The sequence below is a fragment of the Polistes fuscatus genome, unplaced genomic scaffold (assembly GCF_010416935.1).
Source record: "Polistes fuscatus isolate 324 unplaced genomic scaffold, CU_Pfus_HIC Scaffold21, whole genome shotgun sequence".
Lineage (NCBI taxonomy): Eukaryota > Metazoa > Arthropoda > Insecta > Hymenoptera > Vespidae > Polistes > Polistes fuscatus.
In genome coordinates this window covers 83,239-96,245 of record NW_025113098.1, presented here as the reverse complement: position 1 = coordinate 96,245, position 13,007 = coordinate 83,239, and the positions used below count along the sequence as shown (strand labels likewise).

General features: G+C 29.6%; 1 long non-coding RNA gene across 1 annotated transcript; it reads right to left on the bottom strand.

Moving 5' to 3' along the window:
* Positions 1-11,731: 11,731 nt before the first annotated feature.
* LOC122517797 lies at positions 11,732-12,376 on the bottom strand. Its single transcript, XR_006303929.1, has 2 exons — positions 12,272-12,376; positions 11,732-12,185 (listed from the first exon to the last, which is right to left on the bottom strand). It is a non-coding gene; the product is annotated as an uncharacterized LOC122517797 (long non-coding RNA).
* Between the last annotated feature and the right edge of the window lie 631 nt (positions 12,377-13,007).

The following is a 13,007-nucleotide window of genomic DNA, read 5'->3' as shown; positions in this document are numbered from 1 at the left end:
TCTTTTTTTATTTTATTTTACCTTTTCTTTCCTTTTTTTTACGTAGAAAATTAATAATAGAAATTTGTCCTATAAACAAAGAAATGTCGTGATTTTTGTTAGAAAAAAATTTGGACGATTGGTTTAACGTTAATTGCGTTCATTCGAAATATCATCGATTATTCCAACGATAAAATTAAGCATACTTTTGAGGATGACTGTAGTTTTTAATAAATATACTTACGTGTGCCCAATATTATCTTTTTTTATTTTATTTTACCTTTTCTTTCCTTTTTTTTTACGTAGAAAATTATTAATAGAAATTTGTCCTATAAACAAAGAAATATCGTGATTTTTGTTAGAAAAATTTGAACGATTGGTTTAACGTTAATGGCGTTCATTCAAAATATCATCGATTATTCCAACGATAAAATTAAGCTTACTTTTGGTGTTGACTGTAGTTTTTAATAAATATACTTACTTATTCCCGATATTATCTTTCTTTATTTTATTTACCTTTTCTTTCTTTTTTTACGTAGAAAATTACTAATAGAAATTTGTTCTATAAATATCGTGAGTTTCGTTAAAAAAAAATTTGAACGATTGGTTTAACGTTAATGGCGTTTATTCGAAATATCATCGATTATTCCAACAATAAAATTAAGCATACTTTTGACGGTGACTGTAGTTTTTAATAAATATACTTACGTGTGCCCGATATTATCTTTTTTTAGTTTATTTTATCTTTCCTTTCCTTTTTTTACGTAGAAAATTACTAATAGAAATTTGTAATATAAATATCGTGAGTTTTGTTAGAAAAAAATTTGAACGATTGGTTTAACGTTAATGGCGTTTATTCGAAATATCATCGATTATTCCAACAATAAAATTAAGCTTACTTTTGGTGTTGACTGTCGTTTCTAATAAATATACCCACGTGTGCCTCATATTTATGTCAAATAATACAATTGTATGAATCTAAATGGTGTTAACAATCTCTTCTAACGTGACTTTATCTTGTCTTTATTTAAAAAACAAGTTAAACAATTACACGATTTGATATCAGGTGATACCATTCAACGAGATTCGAAGAAAAACTTCTCTAAATTGATCAAAATATATCTAATGAAATATCGAAATAACGAGGGTCCATGTTTATTGGACAAAAGTGATGAAGAAAAAGAAGAATCATTTTAAAAAAGGTTGGTTGGTGGATATAGTAAAACCAACACCAGTCAGGAACTCAGGTCAAAAATCAAACGATTAGTATGATCGGAATGACCTTAGGAAGCCTGTAAGAAGCTGCTTTTAAAAAAAATTGAAACAAAAAGGGAGGAGAAAATTCGTGCTGATGAACGAGAAAGAGAAAGAGAAACAGAGAGATAGAGAGCGAGAGCAGTGAAAAAGAAAGGAAAGAGAAAGAGAAAGAGAAGGAAAGAGAAGAACCATGTTTATTGGACAAAAGTGATGAAGAAAAAGAAGAATCATTTTAAAAATGGTTGGTTGGTGGGTCTAGTAAAACCAACACCAGTCTCACCACCATCAACCACACCAGTCAACACCAACTCATCGTCAAAAATCAAACGATTAGTATGATCAGAATGAAGCCTGTAAGAAGCTGCTTTTAAAAAAAATTGAAACAAAAAGGGAGAAGAAAATTCGTGCTGATGAACGAGAATGAGAAAGACAGAGAGAGGAGAGAGCAGTGGAAAAGAAAGGAAACAGAAAGAGAAAGAGAAAGAGAAGGAAAGAGAAGAAAAACAGAGATAGAGGTGGGTTGCACTCAAGTGAAGGAAGAGCAGAGCAGAGAAGAAGAGAGGAGAGGAGAGGAGAGGAAAGGAGTGGTGAGGTGCGGTGAGGAGAGGAGTAGTGGGGAAGGGGAAAGAGAAGTACGGGATCTCGCACACCCACCCTTTGGACAATAATTCCTGTCACCATGGCAACACCCTCGAGACGTTCCCGTATCAATCCACCGGCCTGTAAAAGCAGAAGCGCAATATAATAATAATAATTCACGTTATATATCTATCCTTCTTTCTCCCAGTGCGTTGAAAGTATCCCTTTTCTATCTATCGATCTTCGTCTCTCTTTCTCTTTCTTTGTCCCGGTCCCATCGTGCTCCCTTTTCTTTCCTTATTCGCTTTCCTTCGATTCCACCACCACCACTACCACCACCACCACCACTTTCACCATCACCACCATTACCACCATCGGCGTCGCCACTTTTAGCATTTCCACCACTACCACCACCCCGCAACTTTCCCCTCCCGAGTAGGCCCCCCATTGCCAGTTCACCAGAACTTCGTATCGATCCGTCAACAACGAGTTCGAGGTTCTACGTACTCCACGGGGAATGCCACTGACGATGGAATTGGCTAGTACTCTCTCTCTCTCTCTTTCTCTTCATTCTCTCTTTCTCTTCTTTTTCTCTCTCTCTTTCTCTCTCTTCTCTTCTCTTCTCTCTCTCTGTCTATTTTCTCTTCTTTCTCTTCTCTCTCTCTCTCTCTTTCTCTTCTTCTCTCTCTCTCTCTTTGTCTATTTTCTCTTCTCTCTCTCTCTCTCTTTGTTTATTTTCTCTTCTCTCTCTCTCTCTCTTTGTCTATTTCTCTTCTCTCTCTCTCTCTTTGTCTATTTTCTCTTCTCTCTCTCTTTCTCTTCTCTCTCTCTCTGTCAATTTTCTCTTCTTTCTCTTCTCTCTCTCTTTTCTTGTCTCTCTCTCTCTCTCTCTTCTTTGTTTCTCTCTCTCCTCTCTCTTTCTCTTCTCTCTCTTATCTCTCTCTTTGTCTATTTTTCTCTTCTTCTCTCTTCTCTCTCTCTCTCTCTTTGTCTATTTTCTCTTCTCTCTCTCTCTCTCTTTGTCTATTTTCTCTTCTCTCTCTCTCTCTGTCTATTTTCTCTTCTCTCTCTCTTTCTTTTTTCTTTCTCTCTGAGTTTCTTTCATTTTGCGTTTCTTTTCTCGTACTCCTTCCTTCTGGTCCTTTTGTCATCCTATTTGAATTAGGGTAACAATGGCAAGGGTATAGTGGGGGAGGGGTAGGGTAGAGGTGTGGAGAGAATGGAGCTGCAGGAGGACAAGGAACAAGCAAAAAGGACAACATTTTCTTTTCCACTTTTTCCTCTAGAATGTTGAAAATAACCTGATTTGTCACGTGATCTGTCACATGATTTTTCTTCTTTTGGATACGTTCCACGAAAACCACGAGAAATATGTCAATGAAAATTGGAAATTCTTTGTTCTTTTAAATCCTTGAAGAAGATTCTTCTCGCGTTTATTAAATAAAACACGTATAGATCAGTTTTATCTATTTGATTGGATAATTGTTTGAAAGTTTGCGCGTTAATGAATATTTGTCAATATTATTGGAGGTTATTTGGACAATTTTGTTCGTTAAACGTATTTTAAATCATTATTAATGATAATAATTAGTGAAAATATCTAATTTTTACATAATTCGGATACACAAAATTGAAACTTTGATTGGTTTTTCCTTGTTTGTTGCGTCATAGTTGTTTTATGGTTTCTATGATGAATGTTCACGCGTTTTGAGGAAGAAATAGCTACTCCATTTTGTAGAAATCGAATTAGTATATTCGAGTGAAATATCGTAGATTAGATAGATTCTACGTAGATTACATCTGTAAAGTAATGTAAGCAGATAAATAGATAGATAAGATTGTAATTAGTTGAAATAAATATTACGCACACACATGGAAAATGAGATCCGTCATGTTCGTCAGTCGGTCGTCTGATTGGTCGAGTCCCAACGGAAAGCCATTGTTACGCTTCCGTGATTGGCACCCTAGTCTTTCTCTCATTCTCTCTTTCTCTCATTCGTCATCTACGAAGAATGAGAGACAACCAGTAGAAAATAAGAGAGATAGAAAATAAATATTAACATTTTTTTAATAGAAAAATGTGTATTTCAATCTATGATAAATTATAACTTTTTTTTTTTTTAATTATCTTATCTCCTGTAATTTGCAACAATTTATATGGTGTTTTCGAACGATTCATATTCGTTTCTTTTTTTTTCTATTTATATGGTGTTTTACGGGTGTCTTATCTCCTGTAATTTGCAACGATTTATATGGTGTTTTAAGGGTGTCTTATTTCTTCTAATTTGCAATGATTTATATTTGTTTATTTTTTTTCTATTTATATGGTGTTTTATGGGTGTCTTATCTTCTCTAATTTGCAACGATTTATATTTGTTTATTTTTTTTCTATTTATATGGTGTTTTATGGGTGTCTTATCTTCTCTAATTTGCAATGATTCGTATTTGTTTATTTTTTTTTCTATTTATATTGTGCTTTACGAGTGTCTGAGGTATTTTTGATAAACATGTTCGTTGAAAAATTAGCCAAAAGAAAAACATGAGTTGTATAAACGTAATGTCATTTAAAGATTTATTCAAAAATTCTATGATCAATTGTAAAATTGTGTAAATGTGATATTCAAGCAATGATATTTGCAGGTTTCGCGAATCTTGTTTATCATCTTGGAATGTGATTCAATATTTGGAACGTTTATTTCGAAAGTGGTGGAAGTCCATTTTCTTCTTTCTTGTTTCGAGGAAAAAAAAAAATTCAAGGTTAATATATCTGTTGTCAGTTAATTTTATTTAAAATGAATGCAATTTCGTAAAGAATAATCGTCGTTTCATTCAATATAACGGGAATCAAATAAAAATACAAAATAATAAATATCATCATATTATATCATCATATAAATCATAAATATCATCCATTATTTGGATATTTTTTCGGATCATTCGTGTTTTCGAAGAAAATAGTTAATTTTAGGTTCGAGAAAACGATCGAAAATGAAAATTAATGCAATTTCGTAAAAAATAATCGTCGTTTTATTCAAAATAGTATGAATCAAATAAAAAAAAACAATAATAAATATCATTATTTAGATATTTTTTCATCATCATTTGTGTTTTCAAAGAAAATAGTTAATTTTAGGCTCGAGAAAACAGAAAATCATCGTCGTTTTATTCAAGATAATGTAGATTAAATAAAAAAAAACAATAATAAATATCATTATTTAGATATTTTTTCATCATCATTTGTGTTTTCAAAGAAAATAGTTAATTTTAGGTTCGAGAAAACGATCGAAAATGAAAATTAATGCAATTTCGTAAAAAATAATCGTCGTTTATTCAAAATAGTATGAATCAAATAAAAAAAAAACAATAATAAATATCATTATTTGGATATTTTTTCGGATCATTCGTCTTTTCAAAGAAAATAGTTAATTTTAGGCTCGAGAAAACAGAAAATCATCGTCGTTTTATTCAAGATAATGTAGATTAAATAAAAAAAAACAATAATAAATATCATTATTTGGATATTTTTTCATCATCATTTGTGTTTTCAAAGAAAATAGTTAATTTTAGGTATAAATCCGTTGATAGTATGGTAAAAGAGAATGATCGTTGTGAAGTACTATAGTTTAAATGGAATGATGAGAGATGAACGATGCCGACGAACAGTGGTCAGATCAACCAACTGGTAGTCCAAGTGAAAAGAGAGAGAAAGAGAGAAAGAGAGAGAGAGAGAGAAAGAACTCGATCCGGGGACCGGGACCAGGACCGGAAGTAACCCATCACACTTCACATTCTCGACTTCCGTTCCCTTCCATCTCTTTTCCATTCTCTTATCTTCTCTCCTACTTCTTATTTTTCTTTCTTTCTTTCTTTTTTTCTCTCTCTGTCTTCTTTTTCTTTTTCTTTTTCTTCGATGAGTCTCGTTCGTTATCCTATCAGCGTTCTCATTGATAACATATTAGAATTGTTAAAGAATAAATGTAATAGTATCCGTGTAACTCGAAATTTTGCGTTTTCTTGCTCATTATTACGTCATTCTCCCTTTTTATTCTTATTTTATTTTATTTATTTTATTTATTAATAAGAGGATTATTTTTTTAATAACTCGTGTCATTCGTTTTACGAAGAAATGTTCGACACAAAAATTGCGTGTGGTTTTTAAAGTTGACACGAATTCAACATCTTGGATCAATTATTACAAATAACTGGTGTCATTCGTTTACGAATAAATGTTTCGAACAAAAGTTGCGCGTGGTATCTAAAGTTGACACAAAATTCAAAATCTTGGGTCAATTTTTATCCATTTTCTTGCATTCATTTTACGGTAGTTTTCTTTTTATTTTTATATTTTATTTTATTTTATATTTAATAAGAGGATTATTTTTTTAATAACTCGTGTCGTTTGTTTTACGAAGAATGTTTCGAACAAAAGTTACGTGTGGTCTTTAAAATTGACACAAAATTCAAAATCTTGGGTCAATTTTCATCCACTTTTCTTGGCATTCTTTACGTCATTCTCTTTTTATTCTATTTTATTTAATTAATTTATTTAACTCTTATATATATATTAAAGAAAATTTCAAATAACTGGTGTGTCATTGTTTTACGAATAAATGTTTCGAACAAAAGTTGCGCGTGGTTATTAAAGTTGACACGAAATTCAAAATCTGGTCAATTTTTATCCATTTTTCTTGCATTCATTTTACGTCATTCTCTTTTTATCTTATATTTTATTTAATTAATTTATTAATAAGAGGATTATATTCAAATAACTGGTGTCATTCGTTTTACGAATAAATGTTCGATCAAAAGTTGCGTGTGGTCTTTAAAGTTGACACAAAATTCAAATCTTGGGTCAATTTTCATCCATTTTTCTTGCATTCTTTACGTCATTCTCTTTTTATTCTTATATTTTATTTAATTAATTTATTTAACTCTTATATATATATAAAGAAAATTTCAAATAACTGGTGTGTCATTTGTTTTACGAAGAAATGTTTCGAACAAAAGTTGCGCGTGGTATCTAAAGTTGACACGAAATTCAAAATCTTGGGTCAATTTTTATCCATTTTTTCTTGCATTCATTTACCTCATTCTATTTTTATCTATTTTATTTAATTAATTTATTTAACTCTTATATATATATTAAATAAAATTTCAAATAACTGGTGTGTCATTTGTTTTACGAAGAAATGTTTCGAACAAAAGTTGCGTGTGGTCTTTAAAGTTGACACAAAATTCAAAATCTTGGGTCAATTTTTATCCATTTTTCTTGCATTCATTTTACGTCATTCTCTTTTTATTCTTATATTTTATATTATTTATTAATCTAACAAGACTATTATTACAAATAACTGGTGTCATTCGTTTTACGAAGAAATGTTTCGAACAAAAGTTGCGCGTAGTATCTAAAGTTGACACGAAATTCAAAATCTTGGGTCAATTTTCATCTATTTTTCTTTCATTCTTTACGTCATTCTCTTTTTATTCTTATATTTTATTTAATTAATTTATTTAACTCTTATATATATATTAAAGAAAATTTCAAATAACTGGTGTGTCATTTGTTTTACGAAGAAATGTTACGAACAAAAGTTGCGCGTGGTATCTAAAGTTGACACAAAATTCAAAATCTTAGGTCAATTTTCATCTATCTTTCTTTCTTTCATTACTTCATTCTCTTTTTATTCTTATATTTTATTATTTATTAATCTAACAAGACTATTATTACAAATAACTGGTGCCATTCGTATTACGAAGAAATGTTTCGAACAAAAGTTGCGTGTGGTCTTTAAAGTTGACACGAAATTCAAAATCTTGGGTCAGTTTTCATCTATCTTTCTTTCTTTCATTACGTCATTCTTTTTTTAGTCGTATATTTTATTTTATTTTATTTTATTTTATATTATTTTATTTATTTAATAAGACAATTATTTCTAATAACTGGTTTGTCATTCGTTTTACGAAGAAATGTTTCGAACAAAAGTTGCGGTCGTATCTAAAGTTGACACGAAATTCAAAATCTTGGGTCAATTTTTATCCATTTTTCTTGCATTCTTTACGTCATTCTATTTTTATTCTTATATTTTATTTAATTAATTTATTTAACTCTTATATATATATTAAATAAAATTTCAAATAACTGGTGTGTCATTTGTTTTACGAAGAAATGTTTCGAACAAAAGTTGCGTGTGGTATCTAAAGTTGACACGAAATTCAAAATCTTGGGTCAATTTTCATCTATCTTTCTTTCTTTCATTACGTCATTCTTTTTTTAGTCGTATATTTTATTTTATTTTATTTTATTTTATATTATTTTATTTATTTAATAAGACAATTATTTCTAATAACTGGTGTGTCATTCGTTTTACGAAGAAATGTTTCGAACAAAAGTTGCGTGTGGTCTTTAAAGTTGACACAAAATTCAAAATCTTGGGTCAATTTTCATCCATTTTTCTTTCTTTCTTTCTTTACATCATTCTCTTTATCTTCTCATTATTTTATTCATTTATTTTAATACGATAGGAGTTTTTTTTTTAACAGAACGACTTGAAATAAACTCGTCACGATTTCTCGAACGCCGTAAAAATGGCGTTCGCATTTAGACGAGGGAAATGAAAATCAAGAACATGTTCTAGTAATGTTTAATGAGTAATAAATTGTAGTAATTGAGTAATAAATGTTTAAGCGATCGGAGAAGAAAAAAACAAGAAGATACAAAAGATAAAACAAAAAGAGAAAGAGAGAGAGAGAGAGAGAGAGGGAAAAAGAATTGCTTAAGTAAAAAAGAGTCAGCAGCATACACGAGTAGGTAAATTTAAATCCTAGGAAAAAAATTGAAAGAAAAATTGAACACTGTAAAACATTAAAAATAGCAATATTAACATTTATAATAATATATAAATAATTTGGTTTTCCTGGTTAATTTATTGGTTAATACCAATATTAACATTATATAATAATAAATATATAATATAATATATCATTAATTGATTTTCCTAGCAACGAAAAATACAATTTTGCGAAATTAGGTTGTCGAATATTGGTAGTTTCGTTACTGTAAACCCAAAACTATCATCAAAATATCGATCGCGATGTTTCTCGAACTTTTGACGATAATTAAGCAACGTGTGTTATGTTCAACAAAATGTTCAGATGATTAGACGAAAGAAGAAACAATAGAAGATTTAGAAACGATAAGACGAAAAGAGAGAGAAAGAGAGAGAGGGAAAAAGAATGGCTTAGGTAAAAAAGAGTCAGCAGCAAAAGAAATTGAACATTGTAAAACATTATAAATACCAATATTAACATTTATATAATAATATATCAATAATTTGATTTTCCTAGCAACGGAAAATACAATTTTGCGAAATTAGGGTGCCGAATATTGGTAGTTTCGTTACTGTAAACCCAAAACTATCATCAAAATATCGATCGCGATGTTTCTCGAACTTTTGACGAAAATTAAGCAACGTGTGTTATGTTCAACAAAATGTTCAAACGATTAGACGAAAAGAAGAAACAAATAGAAGATTTAGAAACGATAAGACAAAAAGAGAGAGAGAGAGAGAGGGAAAAAGAATTGCTTAGGTAAAAAATAAAAAAAACGAGTCAGCAGCATACACGAGTAGGTAAATCTAAATCGTAGAAAAAAATTGAAAGAAAAATTGAACACTGTAAAACATTATAAATACCAATATTAACATTTATATAATAATATATCAATAATTTGGTTTTCCTGGTTAATTTATTGGTTAATACCAATATTAACATTTATATAATAATAAATATATAATATAATATATCAATAATTTGATTTTCCTAGCAACGGAAAATACAATTTTGCGAAATTAGGGTGCCGAATATTGGTAGTTTCGTTACTGTAAACCCAAAACTATCATCAAAATATCGATCGCGATGTTTCTCAAACTTTTAACGAAAATTAAGCAACGTGTGTTTTGTTCAACAAAATGTTCAGATGATTAGACGAAAAGAAGAAACAAATAGAAGATTTAGAAACGATAAGACAAAAAGAGAGAGAGAGAGAGAGAGAGGGAAAAAGAATTGCTTAGGTAAAAATAAAAAAAAAAGAGTCAGCAGCATTCACGAGTAGGAAAATCTAAATCCTAGAAAAATATTGAAAAAAAAATTGAACATTATAAAACATTATAAATACCGATATTAACATTTAACTAATAATATATCAATAATTTGATTTTCCTTGCAACGGAAAATACAATTTTAAAAAGTTAGAGTGTCGAATATTGGTAGTTTCGTTACTGTAAACGTAAAACTATCATCAAAATATCGATCGCGATTTTCCGACGATGTTTCTCGAACTTTTGACGAAAATCAAGCAACATGTTTTATGTTCAACAAAATGTTCAAACGATTAAACGAAAAGAAGAAACAAAAAGAAACAAATAGAAGATCTAGAAACGATAAGACAAAAAGAGTGAGAAAGAGAGAGAGGGAAAAAGAATTGCTTAGGTAAAAAAGAGTCAGCAGCAAAAAGAATTGAACATTGTAAAACATTATAAATACCAATATTAACATTTATAATAATATATCAATAATTTGATTTTCCTTGCAACAGAAAATATAATTTTGCGAAATTAGGTTGCCGAATATTGGTAGTTTCGTTACTGTAAACCCAAAACTATCATCAAATATCGATCGCGATGTTTCTCGAACTTTTGACGAAAATTAAGCAACGTGTGTTATGTTCAAAAAATGTTCAGATGATTAGACGAAAAGAAGAAACAAATAGAAGATTTAGAAACGATAAGACAAAGAGAGAGAAAGAGAGAGAGAGAGAGGGAAAAAGAATTGCTTAGGTAAAAAATAAAAAAAAAGAGTCAGCAGCATACACGAGTAGGTAAATCTTAATCCTAGAAAAAAATTGAAAGAAAAATTGAACACTGTAAAACATTATAAATACAATATTAACATTTATATAATAATATATCAATAATTTGGTTTTCCTGGTTAATTTATTGGTTAATACCAATATTAACATTTATATAATAATATATCAATAATTTGATTTTCCTAGCAACGGAAAATACAATTTTGTGAAATTAGGGTGCCGAATATTGGTAGTTTCGTTACTGTAAACCCAAAACTATCATCAAAATATCGATCGCGATGTTTCTCGAACTTTTAACGAAAATGAAGCAACGTGTGTTTTGTTCAACAAAATATTCAAACGATTAGACGAAAAGAAGAAACAAAAAAGAAAACCTAGAAACGATAAGACGAAAAGAGAAAGAAAGAGAGAGAGAAAGAGAGGGAAAAAGAATTGCTTAGGTAAAAAATAAAAAAAAAAGAGTCAGCAGCATACACGAGTAGGTGTATCTGTTGGTAAACGATCGATACCTCGGCACCGATTATAGAGGAACGACCAACACTGAATTCTGCATGAACCTTTTGTCCCGCTTCTCCTTCGCCCGGCCGATCGGATTTTCTATTTCTGCTCGTTCGCCTTTCAAAACACACTCGGCTTCGCGGTCGGTGAGCTTCCACGAGAGAAAGAGAGAGAGAGAGTGAGAGAGAACTCGCATTTCTATTAGTAGTTGTATTTTTACTCGTATTTGTATTCGTTTGAACCCCTTTTGTGTTATCCATAATGTCGGTTCCTGATATTAACCATCTTTATGAAATCCCTATTTACTAATTTATTACTTTTACAATCCTTTTACGAAGGGTTCAAGTGATTGGATTAAACGTTCTTTTTTTTTACTCTGATTTTTCTTTATTTTATATTTAATTTTCAAATATATTTATTTCAATTTAATATTTTATATTATTTCAATCAATATCGAAATTTGATAAATCAGTTTTTTCTTGTATAAAAAATTGGACATTCAATTATATATATTTATAATAATTTATAAATCATATAAATGCTTTACAATCCTTTTACAATCCTTTTACAATTCTTTTACGAAAGGTTCAAGTGATTTGATTAAACGTTCTTTTTTTCCGCAATATTTTCTTTATTTTATAAATAATTTCCAAGTATATTTACATCAATTTAATATTTTATATTATTTCAATCAATATCGAAATTTGATAAATCAGTTTTTTCATGTATAAAAGGTTGAACATACAATTATATATGTATTTATAATAATTTGTAAAACATACTCTTATTCTTCTTTATCATTTCAAAATAACCATCTAGTAATTTAATGTATTTTGCGTGCGACACGCATTCGATGGGATCCATTTTCCCTAGATGCCTATTATCTCCGTTAATATGGCGAAAATCATTATACCGAATACTCACGTGATCTCTCAAGGTCGATTCTCGCATTAGCTCCGATCACGGTTCGTGGTCATACGGGGGTCAAGCTCCGATCAATTTTCCTCTACAAAATATAAACTTTACTTTACCTTTATACAGATACTAAACTTACTATGAATTAGTTGTAACATTTTTGGCAGGATTTCTTACGTGTTATTATAGTAATATTTGATGAGTCAACAAATTCTTATTAACACGTTTGCGGACATTTTCATTGTGACGTAGAATGTCATGAATGCTGTAGCATTCAAAATTGAAAGCCAATTATTTGGAATTTTATTTGACATAACCTTAAATTTTTGTAATTATTATACCTGTAAAAGTAATAACTAACTGATTCTTGAATATACGATAATTTGACAGCTCTTTTAAAATGTGTGTTGATCAAATTTTCGATATCACAACTAACCTCAAAATAAATGACCGTCACCTTTTTTCTTGTTTCCTCGCAGAAACTTTTACTGTTCGCCAACGTGTTAAGATATTTTGTAGAAAAATTTAATATTCAAATTATTATTCTTCTCGCGTGACTTCATGAAAAATCATCTATTGTCAATTAGTATTCGTTAATACGAACAATCGTCGTTTATAAAAATTATACAGAAATTTTACATAAATTATACAGAAATTTTACATAAATTATACAGAAATAATTTATCAGTTGTCTTACAGTTAGAATCTTTCAAAAATCTCGTTGGTTTTATTTTCATTGTGACGTAGAATGACATGAATGCTATACCATTCAAATTTGAAAGCCAATTATTTGGAATTTTATTTGACATAACCTTAAATTTTTGTAATTATTGTACCTGTAAAAGTAATAACTAACTGATTCTTTAATATACTATAATCTGACTGCCTTTATAAAATGTGTGTTGATCAAATT